The sequence below is a fragment of the Podarcis pityusensis genome (assembly GCF_964106645.2).
Source record: "Podarcis pityusensis genome assembly, chromosome: W".
Classification (NCBI taxonomy): Eukaryota; Metazoa; Chordata; class Lepidosauria; order Squamata; family Lacertidae; genus Podarcis; species Podarcis pityusensis.
The window spans coordinates 23530836-23555805 of NC_138045.1; the positions used below are offsets into that span (position 1 = coordinate 23530836).

The window sequence follows — 24970 nt, forward strand, 5'->3', positions numbered from 1 at the left end:
GCGCTATCACTGTCACTGTCATCATCAGATTCAGTATCTGAACCGGCAGAAATGGGATAGCTTTGGGAAATGCCCACATTATCTCCCCATTTTGCATTGTACTCAACACTTCTGGTTAGTCTTACCACCTTGGTATCAGATATTAGTACTCTATACAACCCTTTTCATACCCTGGGAAAATACCATGCAAACCATGTTTGCTGAGCTTGTTGCTCTGTGGTGTCTGAACCCACATATCAGAACCAAAAATTCTAACCGACCACCTGTCTCCTTGATCCTTGCCCATCCTGGCTAATAAAAGCGAGCCGGGAAGGGCTGGGCGATGGGCTCTGCGGGGTGGTGAATGCTTCCCTCTGTGAGGGAGCCTTCCCAGACCCGCTGAAAGAGGCGGTCATTAAACCACTTCTTAAAAAAACATCTTTAGACCCGGTCAATATGGCCAACTATCGCCCAGTTTCAAATCTACCATTCTTGGGCGAGGTGACTGAGCGGGTGGTTGCTGAACAACTCCAAGCACGCCTGGAGGATGCGGACCATTTGGATCCCTTCCAATCAGAATTCAGGCCTCACCATGGGACTGAAACTGCCTTGGTTGCACTGGTTGATGATCTCCGGCGGGCTAGGGACAAAGGTGAGAGCTGTTTCCTAGTTCTGCTGGATCTCTCAGCGGCCTTTGACACCATCGACCATAACATCCTTTTGGACCATCTAGAGGGGCTGGAACTGGGGGCACTGTTATACGGTGGTTTCGCTCCTTTCTTCTGGGCTGTGTTCAGAAAGTGGTGGTGGGGATGAGTGTTCAGACCCCTGGGCTCTCACTTGTGGGGTGCCTCAGGGTTCCGTCCTCTCCCCCATGCTTTTTAATATCTATATGAAGACACTGGAAGAGATCATCAGGGGGTTTGGGCTGGGTGTTCATCAGTGTGCAGATGACACCCAGCTCTACCTCTCTTTTAAATCAGAACCAGTGAAGGCGGTGAAGGTCCTGTGTGAGTGCCTGGAGGCGGTTGGAGGATGGATGGCGGCTAACAGATTGAGGTTGAATCCTGACAAGACAGAAGTACTGTTTTTGGGGGACAGGGGGTGGGCGGGGGTGGGGGATTCCCTGGTCCTGAATGGGGTAACTGTGCCCCTGAAGGACCAGGTGTGCAGCCTGGGAGTCATTTTGGACTCACAGCTGTCCATGGAGGCGCAGGTTAATTCTGTGTCCAGGGCGGCTGTCTACCAGCTCCACCTGGTACGCAGGCTAAGACCCTACCTGCCCGCAGACTGTCTCACCAGAGTGGTGCATGCTCTAGTTATCTCCCACTTGGACTACTGCAATACGCTCTACGTGGGGCTACCTTTGAAGGTGACCCAGAAACTACAATTAATCCAGAACGTGGAAGCTAGACTGGTGACTGGGAGTGGCCGCCGGGACCACATAACACCGGTCCTGAGAGATCTGCATTGGCTCCCCAATACGTTTCAGAGCACAATTCAAAGTGTTGGTGCTGACCAAATTGCAGAGATGCAGCATTTTGCCTTCTGTGTGAGAGAAGAGAGAGTGATACAGTCCAGAGACAGCTTCTTCTATCTATAAGCGTTTATTTACAGCAGTAAATCACCATCAGAACTTTCAGACATTTCCTCTCCGTTCAGTCTAAAACTGAAACCAACTCACAGAACAAAGACTGTGACGATAGCATAGCATCGCGTAGATGCTCCCCCCCCCGATACAGAACACCAAGAAGGTTAACCCTATAACCACCATACTCCACAATAACTATTGTTGTTGTTGTTGTTGTTGTTGTTATATCAGGTGCTTGAGAAAAGGCTTCTTCTGGTACAATTTCTCATAGGGTGTGCTGTTTACAGCTGAGGAGTATCTCCTGCTAGAAACATACAGAAAACAATTCAGTCCTTCAGCCCAAAATGAATTTGGCAAATTTGCATCATGCAACTATGATTTCATGCCCTGTAGCAAGATCTGGTTCACCCCTTCACACAAACCATTCTGCCATGGTGATCTTGGGGTACCAACATCATGCTGAATGCCTTAGTCAGGAAACTCTCAAAACCTGTTGAACAAAAGACTCCTCCCCGATCTTGGAAAAGAGAATCAATTTGCACATTATGAACACTTTTCAACCATGCACAAAATTCCTTAAACTTGGTTAGGGCTTGATCCTTTTGTTGCAGCATATACACCCAAGTAAATCTGGAAAAAGAATCAACCAAAACCAGAAAATACTTAGCATTGCTTCTAGAGGGAGATAGAGGACCAACTAAATCAGCGTGCACCTGCTGATAAGGTTTTATAGCTTTCCCCACAGACAATTTCCCTCTGGGAGCTATCTCAACCTTTGTTTCTGCACATAACTTGCACTTCATGTGATCCTTATTTTCAGACATAACACAACATGTTTCATTTTTCACCACATCACCACCACCACCATATGATAGTAAATACAATCCATTTACATTATAGCCGTACAATATGTTCTCATTGTTCTTGCTAATGATGCACTTCTCTTTACTGAAGGCAACAGTAAAGTCTTGCGAAGTAAGCTGGGAAATGCTGAGTAGATTATCAGCCAAACCAGGAACAAAAAGTACATTTTGCACAGTTGTCCCGATGCTCTGAAGGTTAATAGTACCAACACCTTCACTCTGCAAGCGATGACCATCTGCCTGAAGTACAGTCCCTTGTTGCGCCTTAAAGGTGACAAACAGGTGTCGGTCACAGCATAGGTGTCTTGATGCCTCAAAATCTATTATGAACACATTCTGGGCTTTTGGGTTGGTGCTTTGCATGATCAAAGCCTTTGCCTGGGTAGAACTGGGCTGGGCTTGACCCTTGCCTTTGGCCCCTCTGTCCTTGAAGCTCTTGGTAGCTTCCTTGGCTTTTGGGCGCTTTCTACAATCCTTTTGCAGATGCCCCTTCTCACCGCAATTGTAGCACTGCTGTGCTTTCAAAGCTGTGGCACTTTCTGCACTCTGTGCCACCGACTGGGGTGCTTTAGAAGCAACAGCCTCCCTCTGATCATTAGCAATAGCCTTACTGCGGTCAGACTCATTGAGCAGGACAGAGCAAACACATGAAACAGATAAATCAGCAGTTGGCAGAACAGCCAACTGAGATGTGACAGCTGAGTAACTGTCGTCCAGGGAATTCAAGATCATAAAGCAAAATAAAGACTCTGGAAGTGCGACTTCCCTCTGCACCATCTGCTCCCTTAGGTACTTCATCTGTGTCAGATGCCTTTGGAGCTCTCCCCCAGGCTGTAATGCCATCTTGGACAGCCTCTGGAAATGAAGCAACGCTGATCCCGCAGCTACTCTCAGATGTGCCTCTCAAAGAGCAATCGACACATCTTGAGCTGACCTCTTCACCTGAAGATGGATCAGCTGCTGATCACGTACAGCCAGTATGAGCATAGCTCTAGCCTGTTGATCTGCCTTCCTCCACCTTTGGGAGGGCTGGGCTGGCAGACACCTGTGTGCCAAAGGTCAACCGTGTGCCAAACACCCTGTTACAGCAGCAAAGCCTCAACCTTGAGATTCCAGGTAGCATAATTATCCTTCGTTAAAAGAGGACATGAGGAAATTCCCAATCCTTGTAATAGATCCCTCTCTGGCTCTTTTACTTCAGCCGGGGAAATTCCACAGCAAACAGTCATAAATCTTGCAAGCGGCTTACCAAGCTCCACTCGCTGAACTGAGAGGTTACATACCTCATTAAATCACTGAGACAGGACTCAGGACACTCTGCAGCACACTCCAGACTCGGAACCGATACGCTGCTCCACTCTGGGCTTTGGTACTGATGCCGCAGCTCCACTCTGGCACCCATAACCATGTTGGTTTCTATTTCCCTCACTGTGCAGCAAAATGCTTGTCACAAGACAATTGTTTACATTCCACAGTCAGAGTTACTGTTGGATTCCCACGGGAATGGGAGACTGGATGTGACGTACACTGGTTTCCTGTTTTTCACTGTTCTCTCGGTGTTCTTTGTTTCCGAGATGAGGTTGCTTCTCTGCTCTCATAGAGGCAAGATGCATGTTTGTATGCTCTCAGCATAGAGTGGAAATAAAGTTAAGAATGTGGCACATACTGCTTATCCTTCTGCTGTGTGGACTACTCTGCTTGGGCTCAAGACAAGACAAGCCTGTATCAGCTTCAGATGGGCCGAAGCTGGTCAAAATCTCACATTTTTGGTTCCGGGCCCAGGAAAACGGAATCGGACTGAAGAATGGCTGCTGGCAGAGGAACAGAGGAACGGATCAGACGTTATCTGCTCTGCGCGTCAAGATGATTGATGAGAGGTATGTGCTCATTGCCCCGGGAAGCCTGCCAACTCCTAATTAATGGCTTTATGGCTGGACTTTGAACTTTTAAAGCCGTTTGCCACGGCACAGGCTCAAAGGCTTGAGAGGCTTGAAAACCGAAAGTGCTTTTACAAGTGCTTTTGGAAGCAGCTGTACTCAGACGCAGCTTGATTAATAAAGCAGCAATGCCGTGGGTACTGTACGCAGAGGCTCTTCTGCGAAAAGAAGGTCTGTTTAATGTTATTACAGACACCCCCCCCCCAGCTCCAATAACAGATGAATGGGCAGCTAAGGATTCCAAAGCAAGGGGAACTCTTACATTGATAGTCTCCCCAGAAGAGCTCTGTCTGTTGCGTGATAAGACCTCAGCCAGAGAGATTTGGGACACTTTGAGAGATGCTCATTTGAGGACAGAAGCTGGTGCTTCTTTGTTCTACTATGCCAAGTTGCATGATATGGCACTTGCTGAAGGTGCAGATGTGCACCTCCCAGAGATTTCACCCCTCCCATACCCAAGAATCTCCTGATCATCTCCTGATGGTCTCTGCTGACTCTCCAGAGAGGAGGAGGCGTGTCCTGCCTATCTACTTTTTCTGCCCAGCAACATATCAGTCTGTGTGTGTGAGAGAGAGTCAGTCAGTCAGTGTATCGGAGAGAGTGAGAGTGTTGGAGATCCTAGAGATAAGATTGCTGTTAGAGCAGCTGCAGACTCTCAGTGTAGCATTGATTTATGCTTAGAATATTCAGCTCTGTATATAGTTTTGTATCATAGTTGTAGTTATAGAATAAAAGGAAGATATTCTACAGAGCTGTTCTCCGAGTGGTTTATACTCTGCAAGACTCTGCAAAACTCTGCTGCGCAACGACTGTATTATTGAGACAGTGAATCCGGTGCTCTCAGCTCTGAGCTGTGAGTCCACAGCACTGTGACCTGTTCCTGTGAGAAAGGAGGTCTCTGGCGGTGCTACCCAGCTCGCCTAGCCCAGTCGGGGTTGAGGTGCATGAGTCCAGTTGGTGCACTGGCTCTAGGGCGATGCTGACATCGGTTATGGGCCCAGTCGTTGTTCCAGTCGTCTGACCTGGCGTTCCAGTCATCCCAGGCGTCCCAGGCGTCCCAGTCGCCAGAGGTTTCTGTTGCTGATTGCTGGACGGTGGAACGGACGCTGCATGCTGGACTGATTTGCGGTGCCCAGAAGCAGAGCTGTTTTGGAGCAGAGTGTTCAAGCTGCCGCTGTTGCTGTTGCTGCTGCTTGATTTATGGAGGTATGTTGCTGACTGCCAAAGGAAGAAGATAGCATCCCTGTTTGCCTGTTAATTGCGCTCTGAGTGGGAGAGAGAGTGGCCGAAGGAGTCAAGGCTTTATCTGTGTTGCACGAGGGAAGTGTCTTGCTCTAAGTAATAGCAGACATGGCCTGTGCACATTCTGGCCAGATGGCTCTGTCCTTTCCTCTCCTCACGCCTGAAACCTATGCAGTTTGGCAAGTAAAGATGAAAGCGCTTTTACAGAGGGAGAAGCTATTTCACACGATAGAAGATGACCCTCCAGATAAGGATGATGATGATTGGGCTGAGTGGCATGCTGCAGATATGAAAGCCCGAGGGACAATTATTTTGAGTGTTTCAGACCACTTGCTGGTGAACTTAGAGGGTCAAGAGACTGCACAAGCTGTTTGGCATAAGTTGAGAGATATGCATCTTAGACAAAATGCTGGTTCCAGTGTGATTTTCTTTAAGAAGCTGTGCAGGCTGCAGTTGGAGAAAGGTGGTGATTTGCCTAGCCATCTATCTCAATTAAAGCGTCTCAGACAGGACCTTGTTCAGCGAGACCTGGCTATTTCAGAGGCTGTGTTTGCAATGCTGATGATCAATAGCCTAGATGAGTCTTATGATGGAGTAGCTGCCCAGATTTCCACAATGCCTTCTGACCGGCTAACAGAAGATTATGTGTCTAGCGTGCTCTTGAATGAGTGGGATCGCAGACAGGCTGTTAAAGAAAGCCGGGACTGTGCTGTTAAAAATGTGCTTGAAAATGTGCCTGAGTCTTCAGCAGGGGAAAGTGAAAGTGAAACTGTTGCTGTTAAAGCTTTGAAATTGAAGCGGTGCTTTTCGTGTGGAGCACAAGGCCATTTGAGTTTCCAGTGTAAGAAGTCTTCAAAGAAGAAGGGAAACTTCAGAGGCAGAGGGGGAGGAGGACGAAATCCCCATGCACCTGCTACTTCAAAGGCCTTGATCTCTCGCTGTTCCAGTCAACGTGGGCGGAGTTTCTTCGTGGTCGACTCTGGCTGTTCAAACCACGTGGCCAAAGATAAGAATCTCTTTGTTCAGCTTGAGAAGCAAGAGAAAGAAATTCATCAAGCAGATGGGACAGTTCTCACGAGTATGGCTCAGGGAACTGTGTTCTTAAAGAGCCTGAATGCAACTATTAAGAATGTCCTGTATGCGCCTGGTATTCAGGACAATTTGTTGAGTGTTTCCCAGCTTGATCGTCAAGGGTTTAAGGTGGTGTTTGCTAAATCTCGCTGTGAAATTCTTAGAGATGGCAAGCTCATTCTGTATGCAAAATGTGTAAATGGATTGTACCAATTGCCTTTTGTTTCAGGTACAGGCACTGCAGAAGCAACTGAGAAAGAGTGTTGCAACTTGTCTGTGGATAAGAATGAGAAGTTGCATGACCAATGTATTCATTATTACCATCGCGTTTATGGTCATTTGAATTTCCAGGCTGTGGCAAAAATGCCTGATATGGTTCAGGGTATGAAGTTGAAAGAATGTCCCTACCACATGAAATGTGTTTCTTGTGCTGAGAGTAAGGCAAGGCAAGCTCCCAAAGGTACAGAGTCTGGGAGAGAGGCCAAGAAACCATATGAAGTCATTCATGCAGACTTAGTGGGGCCTCTAGCGCTCTCTAGAGGCAATTCAAGGTTTTTCATGGTTCTGATGGACTCCTATTCGAAATATGTTTGGGTCTATATGCTGCAGAAAAAGTCTGAAGCCTTTACCAAGTTTCGCCAGTTTTGTAAATGGCTCAGAAATGTACATAATGAGAACGTACGTTTTCTTTTCACAGACAAGGGTGGAGAGTTTTGTTCAGAAGAGTTTGAGAGTTTTCTTTCTGAACAGGGCATTGAGCATAGGACAGCCACGCCCAGATCACCCTGGCAGAATGGTTTATGTGAGAGAGTAAACCAGACTCTGCAGCAAGGAATCAGAACGCTGTTACATGATTCAGGGCTGCCCAATCCTTTTTGGGCTGAAGCTCTTTCGTTTTTCTGTCATGTGTATAACAGGAGATACCAGTCTAGTGTAAATTGCACCCCATATGAGATGCTTCACGGAAGAAAGCCATGTGTAAAGCATTTTAAAATTTTTGGTTTGGAGGTTTGGGTGCACACCTCGCAGGGTGACAAACTGAGCAAGCGTGGAGAACATGGTGTTTTCCTAGGATATGAGAAAGGGTCTTATCGTGCTCTGATCACAGACACGAAAACCATAAGGCTGACCAGGAGTATTGATGACAATCCACAATGGGACAGAGTTGGCGTTTTTCAGTGCCATCCCATTTGTGATGATGGTGCAAAAGGGGCAAAGAAAGTTAAGAGGGAGGCAAGTGTTGTTGGTGGTGATAATCCTGATGCCAATGTAGTTCCAGATGATGGCACAGATTATCAGAGCCCAAAAGCCTCAGGTGAGTCTGACGCTGACTCAGACTTAGCAGCTTCATATACTTTAGCTCCCCATTCTCCCAAAGAGGAGGAAGCACCAGAACAAGAGGATCAAAGAGTTCTGCGCAGGTCCGAGAGAACAACCAAGGGTGTACCACCGAAAAGGTTTTCTGAAGAGTTTGCAAAGACTGCGGTCACGAGCAACTCTGGTGGGGTTTTCAAACCTAGCATGAAGTGTGCTGAGAGTAGTAGCACAAAACGCTTTATTTATTTCCTTACCTGATATTTGAAGGAAAGCGTGTATTTGAGTTCTGAAAAATGGTTTGTTCAAATCTGCCTAATTAGAAATGTCAATTTGTATTTGAAAGGAAGAAATGTGTGTGAAGATTTTTCCAGAAGCTGCTTATTCAATGGTATTGTAAAAGTGTTTTATATGCCGGGAAAAGAGATACCTGCAGATATGTTAACCAAGGTTGTAAGCAGAGAACAACTTTTGGAGTGTGTGTGTAAATTGCAGTTATGTTAAAGATTCTTGAAATGGTCGGATGAAATGGGGAAGGATGAGGAGATTTCACCCCTCCCATACCCAAGAATCTCCTGATCATCTCCTGATGGTCTCTGCTGACTCTCCAGAGAGGAGGAGGCGTGTCCTGCCTATCTACTTTTTCTGCCCAGCAACATATCAGTCTGTGTGTGTGAGAGAGAGTCAGTCAGTCAGTGTATCGGAGAGAGTGAGAGTGTTGGAGATCCTAGAGATAAGATTGCTGTTAGAGCAGCTGCAGACTCTCAGTGTAGCATTGATTTATGCTTAGAATATTCAGCTCTGTATATAGTTTTGTATCATAGTTGTAGTTATAGAATAAAAGGAAGATATTCTACAGAGCTGCTCTCCGAGTGGTTTATACTCTGCAAGACTCTGCAAAACTCTGCTGCGCAACGACTGTATTATTGAGACAGTGAATCCGGTGCTCTCAGCTCTGAGCTGTGAGTCCACAGCACTGTGACCTGTTCCTGTGAGAAAGGAGGTCTCTGGCGGTGCTACCCAGCTCGCCTAGCCCAGTCGGGGTTGAGGTGCATGAGTCCAGTTGGTGCACTGGCTCTAGGGCGATGCTGACATACTCATCTGATGGAAATGCAGAATCTGAGACATGAGCTGCAACAGAGAGGACTCACCTTTCCAGAGGCTGTGTATTCCTTCATGATACTACATTCTTTGGGTTCAAGTTGGGAGTCCGTTGCCACTCAGATTGCTGTTCAGCCAACTGCTCAGCTCACGGTAGCCCATGTTACTGCCGTTGTTCTGAATGAAGCGGACAGGCGAGGTGCTAGCTGCATGGGTAAGGGGGAGTCTTCACAGACGTCATCCCAGAATGCAGTGGAACCACCAGATGGCGCCAAAGCTTTGAAGGCAGTGAAATGCTACTCGTGTGGACGTCTAGGCCATATGAAGAAGGAATGCAGATTTCCCAGGGCCAAGACAGAGCAGCGCAGCGAAAGCTCATCGTGTGGAAAAGGCAAAGGCAAAGGTCCGGTGTCCAGGACAACGCAACACAAGGCAATGGTCTCACGCTTCACTCCAAAGGTTGCAAAGGTCCAGAAGATGTCTAGATCTTTCTTCGTGGTGGATTCGGGCGCAACGCACCACTTATGCAACGACAAGCGACTGTTCGTGTCTTTTACACCGCAGGAAGGTGCGATTAACCAGGCGGATGACCACACGATCCCCAGTCAAGGCTACGGAACTGTTGTTCTTCACAGTTTGGACTTATCGATACAAGATGTTCTCTACGTTCCAGATGCTGCACACAATCTACTCAGTGTTGCGCAGCTGAATGAATGGAAAATTGACGTTTCCTTCAAGAACAAGAAGTGCACCATCACAAAGAAAAACGATTATGTATTGCATGCTGAATATGTTGATCGTTTGTTTGTTTTGTATTTTGATGATGATGTGCAGGATGAAACTTGTTGCATTGCATGTTCTAAAAAAGTTTGCATGCAGGATGTATTCATGATTTTCACAGGAAATTTGGTCATTTGCATTTTGAGGCAGTATCTAAAATGCCTGCCTTGGTTGAAGGTATGACTATTAAACCCTGCAGGTACCACATGAAGTGTAAGGCATGCGCAGGAAACAAAGTGAAAATGGCTGCGAAAGGTAAGGTGTCTAGTAGGCAAGCTACAGAACCATACCAGGTAGTGCATGCTGATTTGGTTGGTCCACTGTCGCCCTCTTTGGGTGGAAACAGGTACTTCATGGTTCTCATTGATGCATTTTCCAGGTATATAGAATCATAGAGTTGGAAGAGACCACAAGGGCCATCGAGTCCAACCCCCTATTTATGTGTACAATCCTATATTTATGTGTACAATCTCAAGCAGAAATCAGAGGCTTTTCCAAGGTTCAAGGAATTCTGTGCTTGGTTGGAAAATGTGCATGGTAAGAAGATAAAGATTCTTTTCACTGATCGCGGGGGGGAATTCACTTCTCAGCAGTTTGAAGCTTTTCTGACTGAGAAAGGAATTCAGCACGATTTGTCTAGTCCTCGCTCGCCATGGCAGAACGGACTTTGTGAGAGAGCAAATCAGACATTGCTTCAAGGGTTGAAAATCTTGCTGCATGATGCCAATCTTCCAGAGAGTTATTGGGCCGAATCTTTGGCCTGTTTTGTTTACAGTTATAATCGCAGGTTATCTTCAGCGATTGGTTGTACCCCCTATGAAAAGATGTTTGGCAAGAAACCATACATCAAACACATGAGAATTTTGACTCTAAGACAATTAGGCTCACAAGAAGTGTTGAGTACAATGCCAAGTGGGGGGAGAATGTGGGAATTTTCCAATGTTATTCTGATGACAGTGATGAGACTGAGGATAGGCAACAGCCACAGCAGCAGCAACAGCCACAGCTGCTGCAACCACCCACACCCACTGATGAAGGTCCTGATTCTGAGTCTGAGACTGAATCGGGTGATTCAGAGGATTTCAAGAGTGCGAAAGCCTCTATGCGACCCTCTGAAAGCTCTGATCAAGAATTGGAGGAACCATTGTTCACTATAGGCCACTTTTCTCCTAAGAAGGAAGAGGAGAGTGTTGAAGACTTAAGGCTAATTCGCAGGTCTCAGAGAGCCACAAAAGGCAGACCTCCAAAGAGATTTGCTGATGAGTTTGCTAAGACAGCAGTAGCAGCTGTTAAAAGCTCCAAGAAGGTATTTGAACCTTCAAGTTTCCAAGAAATCCAGGATTTGGATTCAAATGATGCTGAGCCATGGCTAAATGCCACGAAGGCTGAGCTTGATTCCTTAGAGAGGAACAAAACATGGGAGCTAGTTCCAGTAGTTCCAGGAATGAAACTGCTTGGAAGCAAATGGGTCTTCAAAGCGAAGACTGATCAAAATGGTAAGATAGTCAGACACAAAGCCAGATTGGTAGCCAGAGGTTTTTCACAGGTACCAGGTGAAGACTATCACGAGACCTACTCACCCACCGTGAGGTATGAGAGCATTAGGCTTATGCTCAAGCTTGCTGCAGAAGAGAATCTTCACGCTAGTCACCACGATGTGAATACAGCATTTTTGTACGGATCTCTAGGTGAATCTCTTTATATGCTTCCACCTGATGGCGTACAGGTAAAACAGGGATTTGTTTGTGCTCTGAAGAAGTCCCTTTATGGTCTCAAACAAAGTGCACGGTGTTGGCACACAAAACTCACTGAAGTATTGTTTTCTCTAGGTTTTGAGCAAGGGAAAGCTGATCCATGTGTATTTGTCAAAGAGGAGGGGCAAAAGAAGCTGTATTGCTTGTTTTATGTTGATGATATTCTGTTCTTTTGGAAGGATGTCACAATGTACAATAACGCCCTAGCTCAACTGAAAGAGCATTTTGACATGAAAGATCTTGGTGAGGTAAACAACTACCTATCTCTGGAAATAGAGAGAGATCAAGATGGTAACATTCTAGTACACCAGTCACGGAAAATTGCTGATGCGTTAAGCAAACTAAACCTGATGGATGCTAACCCTGTAGACACACCGATGACAACAGGTTATCAGGTAGATGACACTGAAGAAGCATTTTTTGACACTACACTGTACAGAAGTGTGCTAGGTAAACTGAACTTCATTGCCAGATGTTCAAGAACCGACATTGCTGTTAGCTGTAATTTGCTAAGCAGACAAGTCAACAATCCTACCGTTAAGGATTGGAAAGCTCTGAAATGCATAGCTCGCTATTTGAAAGGCACTATGCATTACAGACTGAGATTTAACAATCAGAAGTCTGGTGGTCTTGAAATATTTGCAGATGCAAGTTTTGGTGGTGACACTACAGACAGGAAAAGCACGTCTGGAGTTTGCTACATGTACAATCAGGGTCTTTTTGATTGGTCATGCAAGAAGCAAACAACAGTTAGCTTAAGTACTTGTGAAGCTGAACTGAATGCACTGTCTTATTCACTTAAAGATTGTGAATGGTTGTTACAATTGTGCAAAGACATGAAAATTCCTGTCAAATGTCCAATCCAGGTTTACCAGGACAACAAAGCATGTTTGGCTTTGCTGAATTCTGAAGGATGTAAGCAAAGGACAAAGCATTTGCAATTGAAACTGCAACATGCTAGGGAATGTGTTCAGAAGGGACTCGTAACGGTGTCCTATATGCCAGGTAATGAAATTCCTGCTGATGTATTGTCCAAGATTGTATCAAGGGATCAACACTGTACCTATGTGCAGAAGTTGGGTTTGTACAGTACTGATACTGTACGAACATGCTGCCCAGTGATGTTCACAGAAAGGGGGAGGATGTTGGTTTCTATTTCCCTCACTGTGCAGCAAAATGCTTGTCACAAGACAATTGTTTACATTCCACAGTCAGAGTTACTGTTGGATTCCCACGGGAATGGGAGACTGGATGTGACGTACACTGGTTTCCTGTTTTTCACTGTTCTCTTGGTGTTCTTTGTTTCCGAGATGAGGTTGCTTCTCTGCTCTCACAGAGGCAAGATGCATGTTTGTATGCTCTCAGCATAGAGTGGAAATAAAGTTAAGAATGTGGCACATACTGCTTATCCTTCTGCTGTGTGGACTACTCTGCTTGGGCTCAAGATAAGACGAGCCTGTATCAGCTTCAGATGGGCCGAAGCTGGTCAAAATCTCACAAACCATTGTCAGAACACGCCTGGGGGGGACACGCAGCCCCCGGAATGAGACAGACCTCTCTGGGCGTCTTCCTGATGAAGTGCAGCCCGGGACATTCACAAATCAGTCCTGGTGTGCACCAGCGACACATATCTAAAGACATATCTAAAGACGTGCACACTCTATCAGCAGAGTATAGCAGAAACGATCGTGGAGCGTGAGTGTAGCATTGTAACTGATTTATTAAGCAATATATACAGGACAAAGCAACCATGGCATCCTCTCTCTTCTCTGAGAGAAAAAAAGAAACAGTACAAAAGTACAGTACAGCGGAAGAGATAAGAATGACTTCCGTTCTCAGACTTTCCAAGCCTAGAAAGTAAACACAGACATGTGATGTAACAATCACACATCCAGCAACAAAGGAGCGAAATGCTAACAAGAGTGTCAAAGAAGAACTAATCTCCAGGAAGAAATTTTATGCTGCCAAGGATTTGGGGAAACACAGCAATATTTTGCAACGTAATCCAAACCACAATCAACTCATGGAACATGCCTATTATGTTCAATGGGGCTTACTCACAAATAAGTGGGACCAGGATTGCAGCCTTGAAGTTAGAAGAGCAACAGTTGGGATGGAGGAGAGTGAGAGTCGTAGACAGAGAAAATGCCACCCCATCCACCCTCAAGCTTGACTTGAGCAGCAGGAAATCATCAGAAGAGTTTTCTGCTTATAAAATGCTTCCTTTGAGGAGCTGTTTCTTTGCCCTGGGCCTGGGGCATTCCATAACCACTACAGCACATCGGGGGGGGGGGAGCATGGAGGAAAAGGAAAAAACATTGGTGTAACATTGAAACAGAGTTCACAAGGGATGAAAAGTACTGGTTGGGAACTATCAGCCACTACAGTATAGTTGTATAATAATAATAATAATAATAATAATAATAATAATAATAATTTATTATTTATACCCCGCCCATCTGGCTGGGCTTCCCCAGCCACTCTGGGCGGCTTCCCAAAAATATTAAAATACTATAATACATCAAACATTAAAAGCTTCCCTAAACAGGGCTGCCTTCAGATGTCTTATAAAAGACTCTCACCAGCAAGTCACACACACAAACAAAACATGTCCCACTTCCTCCGGAAAACTAAAACGGAAGATGGGGGTTACTCTTTTTAGGAAATGGAGCAGTGATCAAACAGTCTTAATACTTAACCCACAAATTGCCTTGTGGATTGGTTTTTATTATTATAGAGATTGTGAAATGCAACTGTCAGTCAAATAAAATGAACAATTTTTGTTTGTTTAAAACACATCGTGCTCAACATTCTCTAATTGTGTTTCCGTATAGTTAGACATTTCAAGTATTATAAAGAAATCAGGGGGAGGGGGAAATAACCTAGATCAATAACTTTAGTACAGTTCAAAATGAAATGTCCTGCAGGTCAATCAAAAATGTCAAGAAAAAATAGCTTTACTTTCTTTATTATTATTTTTTTCCTCCTTTAAAAATACACTTATCTGTACAAGAAAGTACTACAAGTAAACACTGGAAATCATATTATCCCCTTTATTAAATGAAAACATTATTTATTGGCATACCTGGGGTTAATACTAGATGTCACTTTTATTTTATTTCTCTAGGTAATTTTTTTGACAACTATTAAGATAACAAAATACTTAAAAACAAATAAAAATGGGGAGGGAGAAGCAACACACACCAACCCTGGAATTAAAAAATAGTTACTACTATTTTATATGACTTAATGTTCCACAGTTTTTGTTAAAGGTACTAATAATAGCAGTTTCATTTTAATATTAAAAAGAACAGTATTTATTTCTGAAATAGACAAAAGGTATTTTGTTTTTATTTTTTATTTTTTTAGACAAAGCTTGGAGGTCTTAGATACACAGATGCAACCAGAAAATGGAAAATGTGGAAAGCAAACCAGAATTGCTAAAAAAATTAAACACATCATTTTTTATATTATCCCTTTAGATTTCTAGAAATTATACAGCCGTCACTACAAAAATTTGCCCGCTGATAACCAGCTTGACAGTAAACAGTAACCATCCTGATAAGAATTCACACAATTAATTATAATAACATACTATAGTTCAGTTTTTCTTTTTCTTTTTTAAAAAAATGCAATATAATCAAAAAGAAAGCAAAGGTACAAGAAATTAGTAGTAAAATATTTAATAAATTTACATATTTAAGAATTTTTAAATACTGTTTTTTATAATTTCCCATTTTTTATTTTTAAAATTTGTTACATATCACCTAAGACTTCCAAGCCTTTTTCTGCTACAACAGAAAAGAAAGAAAGAAAAACCACTTGTTGAAATCTCACAGCTCTGGGGTAAGATTAGATGACAGTTATTCTTCTCTCCTCCCACCCCAAAATACAGATCCAAGAGTTTTGCTTGCTTGCTTTCTCTCTCTCTCTCTCTCTCTTTTTCCTTATAAATTTGGAAAATCAAAAAAGCCCCCCCCCAAAAAAAAAACAACAACCAAAAAATAAAAGATTACCCAGCAAAGTCCATAAAGTTTAGTACATTACTAATTGTTCCTGATTCTTAGAAAAAAGTTCAGTATAGATTGTCCTAACAACTAGTGTTTCACACACAAAAAACCCAAGAGTTCTTCATCAAAATGTTGCAAATCTAGAAACCCTCTGTTACAAAAAGGTTAATTTCCACAATGATTATGAGAAAGAAAGAGAGAAAGTGGTTGGGGAGGGAAATGAAGACGAGTCAAGGATGTAGTTCTACTGTTCCTGCAAAGAGTAGAAAAAGACAAAATGAAAAATCTGTGTTAAGAAGGAAAGAGAACTTTCAGGAAATAATTAAAACAAAATAACTTGTGGCTGGATCAAACCAAAGGGGCTAATTTGGATTAGAAGTAGCTAAACTGTGATGTTGAACTACAATTCCCATCAGCCTCGAGCGAGCATAGCCAGTGGTCAGGGATGATGAGAGCTGTAGTCTAGCAGCAACTAGAAGGCTACAGGGTCACCATTCCCTGATCTGAGAAGCAACATTACCTGCTGCATGCAAGAGATTAAAGAGGCATTCCCACAAGATAGAGGGGTGGCGGGGGTGGGGGAATGCCTCTTCTTAGATCAGGTTCCCAACCAATGGTCCAGGGATGGTGGGTGTTGTAGTCCAGCAGCATCTGGAAAGCCACAGGTTCTCTCCACTCTACCCCAGTTTACCATAGTGGCCTGACAGATGCCTCTAATTCCCCTACTCCAACTGTGTGCTCCCAGCAACTGGTGTTCAGAGGCAAAGCCCTCATGTTGAGAAGCATTGTTCCCTGAGCACCATTTGCATGAGTGGGCTAGCTAACAGTGGAGCAAGGCTGTGGCTTCTGTGCCTTACAATCACAGGCAGCTTTTGGATCTCGGAAGAGGTGTCTACTAATGGAAAAGGAGTTGGGGGACCCTCCATAAAAGAGTGAAAGGTGGCCCATCTAGCTCAATATAGTCTACCCTAACCAGCAGCAACTCTCCAGGGGTTACACAGGCAGGGAGTCTCTCTCTACTCTATCTAGAAATGCCGAGGATTGAACTTGGAATATTCTGCATGCAAGAAAGATGCTATAAACACTGAGTGGTGTCCTCCTCATTAAAAGGGGTAGCCTTTTACTAAATCAGATTATTGGTTCCATCTAGTTCAGTACTGTCTGCCCTGACTGGCAGCAGCTCTCCCGGCAGGAGACATTTGCAGCCCTACCTGGAGATGCCAACGGGGATCAAACATGGGGCCTTCTGCATGCAAAGCAGATGTTGTACCACTGAGCTATGGCCCCTCTCTCTAGGGGCCACAAAGAGGTGGAGAATGGGCAAAAATCATCCCCTACGCTTTTGTTAGCAGAGACCACCATTGGCTTCTCCACAGAAATGTAAGGAGCTGGTAATTATCAGTATTTCATGCTATCTCACACCACCTTAAAAGGCAAAGAGTAAGAGCAAAGCATTGACTCCAATTTTAATTCAGAAAATGTGAGCGCAAATGAACCTGAGCTCTCATAAATCTGAGAAATGCAGAATCTGCTGCTTGCCAGTATGCAGCTCATTACTTGGAAATGTACGTTACACTGTTACAGTTTTGACTTTGCTTTCACCAGATCCGGAAGAGGCTAAACTAAGTTTGGGAATCATAACCTAAGAACAATGGCCCATCTAGTCCAGCCTCCTGTTCTCACAGTGGCCACCTGGATGCCCGTGGGAAACCAGAAAACAGGGTTTCAACACAAGAGCACTCGCCCCTCTGTGGTTTTCAGCAACTGGTATTTGAAAGCACTGCTGCCTCCAACTGTGGAGGCAGAGCATAGTCATCATGGCTAGTAGCCATTGATAACCCTCTCTTCCATGAACTTGTCCAATATTATTTTAAAACCATCCAGCTTAGTGGTCATCACTTCCTCCTGTGGGAGCTAGTCCCATAGTTAAACTATGCACTGCGTGAATAAGTCATTTTCTTTTATATGCCTTGAATCTGACAACATTCCAACATTCAGCTGCACTGTTTGTCCATGAGTCCTAATGTTATGAGAGAGGAGAAAAACTTAAGTTTTAAGTTTAAATTAAGTTAAACTAAGTTTGGAATACAGTCGCCCGGTGTGACTTCAGAATCCCTTCCAAGCAACCAAGGTAGAAAATGTTGCAAAAACTTTGACTTGGTTCTCTTTTTTTAGGAGGGTGGGAGTGGCCACAAGCAACATAATAAGATACAGTGGTACCTCGGGTTACATACGCTTCAGGTTACATATGCTTCAGGTTACAGACTCTGCTAACCCAGAAATAGTACCTCGGGTTAATAACTTTGCTTCAGGATGAGAACAGAAATCGTGCGGTGGCAGCGCGGCAGCCCCCATTAGCTAAAATGGTACCTCAGGTTAAGAACAGTTTTAGGTTAAGAACAGACCTCCAGAATGAATTAAGTTCTTAACCCGAGGTACCACTGTACACAGGGCTAGGTGCTTCTGTTTAATTGTTTTCAAGGCTGAACTGAACAAGGAACAGTTGTCAGTAAGGGGGATGCAGATACGGCAGAGAAGCGAGACCCACCTGGCTGTGAGTCTGAGCTTGTCCTAATGTCTGGCTATAATAAGCAGCCTGCTGTCTGTAATACTGTGCCCAGGCCATTGTGTAGTCGGGCTGGGAGCTGGCTTGAGACACAGCAGTGACAGCATGACCTGGAGGGGAAAAAGAACAACGCACTCAGAGAAAGCCAATTGTCAGAGGTATCAAGTAAGAAAATTTCCAAATGCAGTCAACAAACCCAGATCTCCCCTGCCCCCTTTCCAAATACAGGACCCCAGGGCAGACCGTGCTTAATTGTGATTAGTTGCCCGCAACCCCTGGTTAAGATCCCAAACATTCACACTGAGAATGTCCACTGTCTGAAACCCTGGAGAGCATCTGACTCATTCTAAGGCAGCTTTCTACATTCCTTTTTAAATCATTCTCACAAGGAATAGAAATCTTTATTTTTAGGGAAAGGGCCATAGCTCAGTGGCAGAGTGCATGCTTTGCATGCAGAAGGTCCCAGGTTCATATTCCAATGACTCAGGCACCAAATACCTGTATAATAATAATAATAATAATAATTTTTATTTATATACCGCCCTCCCCAGCCGAAGCCGGGCTCAGGGCGGCTAACAACAATAAAATAGTGCAACATTCTAAAAACATTTCATTATAAAAATTAATTAAAATCCAATTGATGGCAACCATTAAGCTTAAGTTCTGTAAAGATTGCCAAAGGAGGGAGTCAGGCTGCGCCCTGACCAAAGGCCTGGTGGAACAGCTCTGTCTTGCAGGCCCTGCAAGAAAGATGTCAAATCCCGCAGGGCCCTAGTCTCTTGTGACAGAGCGTTCCACTAGATTGGAACCGCAGCCGAGAAAGCCCTGGCTCTAGTTGAGGCCAGCCAAACCTCTGTGGCCTGGGACCTTCAGGATGTTTTTATTTGAAGACCGTAAGTTCCTCTGTGGGACATACCAGGAGAGGCAGTCCCGTAGGTGCGAGGGTCCTAGGCCGTATAGGGCTTTAAAGGTTAAAACCAGCACCTTAAACCTGATCCTGTACTCCACCGGGAGCCAGTGCAGCTGGTATAGCACCGGGTGAATGTGATCTCGCAGCGAAGACCCCGTAAGGAGTCTCGCCGCGGCATTCTGCACCCGCTGGAGTTTCTGGGTCAGTCTCAAGGGCAGCCCCACGTAGAGCGAGATACAATAATCCAGTCTGGAGGTGACCGTTGCGTGGATCACAGTGGCTAGGTAAGGACGAGAGAAGTAAGGAGCCAACTGCTTAGCTTGGCGGAGATGAAAAAATGCCGCCTTTGTTATAGCTGTAATCTGTGCCTCCATGAAGAGGGAAATATCGAAGATTACACCCAAACTCTTAACGGACGGTGCTGGCACTAATTGCACCCCCGCAAGAGATGGGAGTTGCCCCCTCAATCCCATATCGTCCCGTCCCAGCCAGAGGACCTCTGTCTTCAAAGGATTTAACTTCAACCGGCTCCCACGTAACCATCCAGCCACAGCTTCCAAACATCTGATCAGCGTGTCTGGGGCTGAGTCCGGATGGCCATCCATCAACAGATAGAGTTGGGTGTCATCAGCATACTGATGGCAGCCCAGAACAAAACTCCGGACAAGCTGGGTGAGGGGGCGCATAAAGATGTTAAAAAGCATTGGGGAGAATATCGCACCCTGAGGCACTCCACACACCAAGGAGTGGCGCGATGACAATTCCCCCCAAGCGACACCCTGTCCCCGACCAGAGAGAAACGAGCACAGCCATTGAAGGACTGTGCCCTGGATCCCCACGTCGGCAAGGAGTTTGTGATCGACCATGTCGAAGGCTGCTGACAGGTCTAGAAGAAGAAGAAGAAAGATTGCCTCCTTTCCTACAGACCCTCTTGTCTCTTAAGATCCGCCGGGGGGGGGGGCTCTTAGTTGATCCACCACCCTCAGAAGTTTGGGAGGTGGGAGAAGTGGGCTAGGAGAGGGAATTATCTGTGGCAGTCTCTAAGCTGTGGAACTCCTTCCCCACAGAGGTGAATATTAAAGATGTGCCTCTTTATTCTGGCTTTTGACAACTTAAGGTGTACTGTATTTTTTGCTCTATAAGACTCACTTTTTCCCTCCTAAAAAGTAAGGGGAAATGTGTGTGCGACTTATGGAGCGAATGCAGGCTGCACAGCTATCCCAGAAGCCAGGACAGCAAGAGGGATTGCTGCTTTCGCTGCGCAGCGATCCCTCTTGCTGTTCTGGCTTCTGAGATTCAGAATATTTTTTTTCTTGTTGTCCTCCTCCAAAAACTAGGTGCGTCTTGTGGTCTGGTGCGTCTTATAGAGCGAAAAATACGGTATATTTTGGGGAGCCACATTATTCCTTTGATGGTAAGTTGTTTTAAAATGTTCTTAATATTGCTTTTATATTGCTGTAACCTGCCCTGGGACTAGTGCTATGCAATAAATCGCCATACCATTGTACTGAAATAACATTGTGATAAGTGTTTCAACAAGGCAATATACCAATGAACAAAAGGTGGAGACTTAACAGCTTCCCAGGGTGTAGCTCAGCTGTACAATACTCCAGCTTTGCTTGCTCTCTCCCTCCTCCCTGAAAATAAATGAAGATAAGCCCTCACACAAACCAGCAAACTCTTTCAGCTTCACCTGTATATTTCCACTTAGAGCTCAGTTAATTATGCAGAGCCTGCTAACAATCCAGGAGGAACGTCCCATAGCTAGACAAAAATCCAGCGGGGGGGGGGGGGAGTAAACAAAGAATGTAAACAAAGAACTGGAAAGCTCTTCTTTCTTCCCTCACACTCACTCCCACAGGTGAAAAAAAAAGAGGGGGAAGAGTTTTTATTTTTATTTTCTGTAGTGTTTATGTTGTTGGTTTCTCCTAAATTGCTCTCCTTCATATTAAAAAGGAAGGGCTAGTTAGTTAGTTAGTTAGTTAGTAAGTAAGTAAGTAAGTAAGTTAAAGGAGACTTATCTTTTTGCTTGCTTGCCCTCCCTCCCTTTGATAAAAAGGGAGAGATTGGCGGAATGAGGGCTTTTAGGGGGCCCTGGGGGGGACGGAAGGGAGAAGATTTAGCAGGCTACTTTATGCTGAAATAGGAGGTTGGATAATGTGTGAGAATGATGGGGAGGGTGCAAGCAAATGTGTGTCTACTCACAAGCAAGCCCTACTGAATTCAATGGGGCTTACTCCCAGGAAAGTAGAAGTAAGTTTAGTTGAACTCAGTGCATAGATTGTACTTAGATCTCTGAGTGGGGAAGCAGATGCAGCTTGACTAGTAAATCACTTGAACTATTCTTAAATTAGTTGAAAATATATTAAATATAATATATGGAAGTTTATTTACTATTTTTATTAAATCTACTACTTCCTTACATTTTAAGGCCCTCCACTGCCACAGGGAGCCTCGTTAAAGCCCTCGGCTGCTGCAGGAAAGTGCAGCACACCCTCCGCCACCATGGGGAAGTATGGCAGGACCCTCTGACACCACAGGGATGCCCAGCGAGGCCCCCCACCACCATAGATAGATAGATAGATAGATAGATAGATAGATAGATATAGATATAGATATAGATGTATATAGATATAGTGATATTTAGCTGGTGATATATTGTGATGTTGAAAACCTGATACCGCCCAGCCCTACCTGGGAACTTAAGGTAAAGGTGGGCAAAATAATAATAATAATAATATCACACCACCAATCCTTGAAGGAGCCCATGTTGCCACAGATGGTTCTCCCCCTTCAATCCCCACAACAACCCTGTGAGGGAGGCCCAGTTGAGAGGCAGTGACTGGCTCAAGGTCACCCAGTGAGAGACTTCCAGACTGCTACTTCGGACCCGTAGGGGAAGCTCTAAGGCTACGCGCTCCCCTGAAAAAGCCCCACAGAAGAGTGGGGTCTTGAGGGGACCAGCTGAAACGGGGGTAACTCGCCACAGCTTCTCTTTCTTCTTGCCACTGCGTCAGCAGCGAGGGGGTGGGCAGCAAGTGGCTTGAGTCCATTCACGGTGATATCGCAGTCCAGTAGCTGAAGCCACAAGTCGCCACCAAAAGCAGCAGACTTTCCAAACAAGGTAATTAATGCCAAAACGTTTTAGAATCTTATTTAATAAATTTGGACTTTTAAAGTAATTTGGTGAAGATGGAAACCAAACAGGAAGTCAACTTCCATTTTCTGACTGACAGGCTCTATAAGCAGGGATTTGTGAATGGGAGACGAGAGCCTTTCTACAGCCTTTTGAGCATCTTTTACACCATTAAGCTGCACTTTGGCAAGTAGTTAAAGATTCCTCTTCTCTTGGAATCAACTAAATTGGATGAACTATTGTCCTTTTGAATTTGGATTGAAGATTTTTGTGAATGGAAGGCTGGGTGAGCAAGTAATTAGCAGACAGGTTTGGAGATGGATTAAAACACAGACCTGGACAAACAATCTTGGAATTAAGCTAAAAGGACCCTGGAACATTGCATGAACAACCTAAGCTTGGCAGGAGAACACTCTGTTGATCTTGGGGAGAAACTGTTGGAATTCATAGTCTACGTGCAGCTTGGCAAATGAGCAATTAGTGTCTCTGCTACATGCTGGGGAGGAGGAGCACGGATAAGAGCCTAGAGATAAGAGGACACAGTAACAGCTTGGTGATTGGCTGAGGTCTCTCATATAGGCAGCATGACCACAATAATCAAGTTACTAGTCGTCAGTCTTTGTTCCTGATCGTCGTCCTGACTGGACAATCTTGAGAGTTGCCTAAGAAATGCTGCAATACTCTCTGCTAAGCTGTGCAGCAGGTGAAAGCACTTCAAAGGTCAACAGGCTTCAAAGTTTTAACAGAAACACCAGAGAGGCAGAGTACCTGGAAGAGCAGGGGTTGGATTTGGAAGAAATTACCATACTGGTTCTTTCCATATTGATATTACACGAAGACCAGGGTACCACATTTGAAAATTTAAATATTGGAACTAGCCACCCATTGGATTATAATAACAACATCTGGATTACATCTGCCATTTCTATTTGCCATCTTCTGGATTATAAACCATATTGAGCTTATTTGGAATATACTTGGAACATTATTGGAATACAACCACAAATACAAAATTGGAACCTGAAGAAAAAACGCTTAGTTCACCTACAGTACACGGATCAAAGTTCGTAAGCAGCTAATTTCAAGTAACTATTAAGTGACAGCAATATCGTGTTTATTTTCTTCTTTATTTTTTTCTTCCTCTCCTCTCTCTTTTTCTTCCTTTTATTTTCTACTTGTTGCTTTTAAACAATTTTAAATTTGCATTTTTGTTAAATACTTTAAATTTTGTGTATATAAAAGTTGTAGACTTGGTTTGTGTACAGATTAGACATTGTACCAGGGGGTGCCAGGCTTTTGGGAGGTAAAGAGGCAACTTTGCTGGTAGGCTTGGAAGTGGAACTTTCCAACTCTGAGCCTTCCAGTGAGAAAGAGATAAGACCAGGCAGCCCTAACCTTGAAGTTGGGGGGACTGAAGTAATTGTTTTGATGACAGTCATGGCGGAGAAAAGTAAACAAGAATCGACTATAGGAACAAGACAGAAAGAAGCAGAGAAAAGAAGGGCCTCTGCTCAGGAAGAAACAGAAAAAAATGGCCAAAGCAGATTTTTCAGAACTCATGGCTTTACATTTTGCAGAATTCAAATGGGAAATGGACCAGTCAATGGAGAAATTAACTAGGGAAGTAAAAGCTGACATTGAAAATAGTACTAAAGTGCTCTCACAGAAATTTGATAAACTAGATGAAAAAGTGAATTCTTTAGAAGCAAAAATTGAGAAATTGGAAAAGTCAGCAGGGGAGGTGGAAGATATTAAGACAGAACAAGGGGCGATGGCAGGGGCTATAGGGGGGTCTCACTAATAGACAGAATGAGCTAGAAGAACCAATTCTTCTACTACAATTAAAACAGAATGCTAACACGGTTCAAATAAGGGGATTACCAGAAAATGAAAAAGACCCATGTATCTAAAGATCATATACGGGAACTAAAAAACAAGAACTTGGGTCTGGAGTTTATAGCCGCAGCGGCGGAAAAGAAAAGAGGGGTGGTAATTTATGTAAAACCAGTGTTAAGTCCACAACTAATATTTCAAGATGAGGAAGGTAGAATAGTAGGAGTAGAAATACAAATAAATCAAGAAAAGATAATAGTGGTAGGAGTGTATGCTCCAAATAATAATAAATCCGAATTTTACAGAAAATTGGAAGAGAAGCTTTGGGAATTCGAGAATGGAAAGATAATTATGATGGGAGATATGAATGGAGTTATATCTATTGAAATGGATAGAACCGAGAGAGGGAAAAAATCAAACTCAGGCATGCTACCATTATCATTCTTCCAGTTGACTGATAATCTTAATTTATTCGATACCTGGAGATTGAAGCATCCCACTGAAAAGGATATTACTTATTTTTCTGAAAATAAAAAATCGGGAGGGAGAATAGACGCAATTTGGGCCTCTAAAAAATTGACATTGAGCTTGGTAAAAGCAGAGATTCTGAATAAATCTCTCTCAGACCATAATCCAGTTACTATACACATAAGATTTAAAAAACATACGAGAGGGAGGTGGAGGATGAATGATGAACTTTGGAGAGATGAGCAAAAGGTGAATAAAATGAGGGAATTGTTGAAGGAATTTTTCAAAATTAATGAGAGACATGGGACAGACAGGAAAATCATTTGGGATACCAGTAAAGCCTATATGAGAGGAATTGGAATACAACAAATGGCAAGAATAAGGAAGGATAAAGCAAAGGATACTACGGAAATAA

The 24970-nt window shown here is 44.1% G+C and overlaps 1 long non-coding RNA gene across 1 annotated transcript; it reads right to left on the minus strand.

The window, feature by feature from the left end:
* Positions 1-14974: 14974 nt before the first annotated feature.
* LOC308467820 lies at positions 14975-18291 on the minus strand. The gene is made up of 2 exons (XR_013981315.1): positions 18191-18291; positions 14975-15895 (listed from the first exon to the last, which is right to left on the minus strand). It is a non-coding gene; the product is annotated as an uncharacterized lncRNA (long non-coding RNA).
* Between the last annotated feature and the right edge of the window lie 6679 nt (positions 18292-24970).